Source organism: Grampus griseus (genome assembly GCF_964374135.1).
Source record: "Grampus griseus genome assembly, chromosome: 19".
NCBI classification, from domain to species: domain Eukaryota; kingdom Metazoa; phylum Chordata; class Mammalia; order Artiodactyla; family Delphinidae; genus Grampus; species Grampus griseus.
The window spans coordinates 39,071,112-39,072,960 of NC_139013.1; positions in this window are offsets into that span (position 1 = coordinate 39,071,112).

Genomic DNA, 1,849 nt, shown 5'->3' on the forward strand with positions numbered 1-1,849 from the left:
GGCCAAGGCGCCTGGGGTCGGAAGTGGCTGTGTATCTTACCGCAAAACATGTTTCCACTGTCTAACTTGTCTTTTCTCTAGAATGGTCTTCTTTTCCATTTCAACGACTCTACCTTTGCTTGGAAAGGAAGTTTCTCCTTAAATGAATTTTAAAAGCTTAAAGTTGACGTAAACATTATCTTGTTCATTCAACAAGAGTAGCCGAAGGTTTTGGCGCAGAGGGCGAGGCTGGAGCGGGGCCTCTGGAGGTGTTCGCAGGGCACGGAGGGTTTGGGGGAACAGAAGCGTGGGTGATACCAGCTGTCAACACCGACCAGGCAAAGGGGCCAAAGGAAAACGAGAGACTGGAAAAGAAAAGGCTGCATTTTGTTCACATTGACATTTTCATGTTACATTTCTATACATTTCAAGAACAGGGGAAAACAGACATATCACTCTCCAGGGTCTCTGCACAGACAGGAAATAGAAAGCAAGAGGCATTGGCACAAAACAGTTAGAAACCTCTGGAGGTCGTCTTGCTCTCCTGGTGTCAAAATGTCAGGAAATCCAGACCAAGCAAAAAATAAGATTTTCAAGGTCAACATAAAAAGAACCTGATTTCTTAGTACTTGAAAACATAACTAAAGCACAAGTGCCTGGAAGGAGATGAAGATGGCAGAGGAGGAGGACGCTGAGCTCACCTCCCCCTAGGAATACATCAAACCTACATCTACAGGTGGAGCAATTCTCACTGAAAACAAGTTGGACACTGGCACAAAGACTTACACAACCAAAGCTGTAAAGATAGATCCATACAGAGTTGGGTAGAAGGGAAGAGAAGCGAACAGGTTGGGACCTATACCCCTGGGAGGGGACACAGAAGAGGAGGGGGATTACACAGGCTCAGAGATCCTCCCTGGGGAGTGAGCAGTTCAAACCACATATGGGAACACCCCACCCCCGGGCTCTGACACCAGGAGTCTCCTTAGCTGGTTTGAAAACTACTGAGGCTAACAGGAAGGGTGTAAGAAACCTAGACTCGGCTCGTGAAGAGCATACATCTGCTTCCTTACTCCCGAGAGCAAGACAGAGGAAGCAGACTGAAATTGCCCAGAGCTCTAGCCAGTTTCCCACAACTGCCCCTGCGTGTGCCCCAGTCCACGACGAGCGCCTGCTCCAGCCTCTCTTGCTTCAGCATTCCTCCCCTCTGGGGTGAAGATGTCAATACTGGGATGGAGGAGAGTGTGCACTTAGAGGGAACCTGAACTTCAGGGCTTCTGCTCTAGTACCTTGGGACCCTCCCCGACCCTGTATAGGGCGGTGTCAGCCACTGAGCAGAGGAGAAGCAGTGGCTCACACCAGGCTCTGGCTCTAGCTCCTTCATCTCCAGCCCCACCTCCGACCTCCCAGCCCCATCTCCAGCTGTGTGTGACAGCTGCCAGCACACCCTGGGGAAAGACGTGACCCATGCTCATGTCAAATCCCGCTTTCCCACCAAAGCCACTGGGCACATGTAGTCTGCATAGGGACGCTCCCACACAAGGACACCCCTTCAAGACCAGAATAGGTAACTGTTTCACCTAATTTCATAGAGAGAAAGTTAAGCAAAATGAGAGACAGAGGAATTTGTTTCAAATGAAAGAATAAGAAAAAAAAAAGCCTGCTGTGTAGCACAGGAAACTCTACTCAATACTCCGTAATGGCCTATATGGGAAAAGAATCTAAAAAGAAAAAAGTGTATATACGTATATGTATAACTGATTCACTTTGCTGTACACCTGAAACTAACACAACACTGTAAATCAACTATACTCCAAAAAAGTTTTTAAACTGAAAAAAACAACGAATGATACAGGGATAATTTACCAGT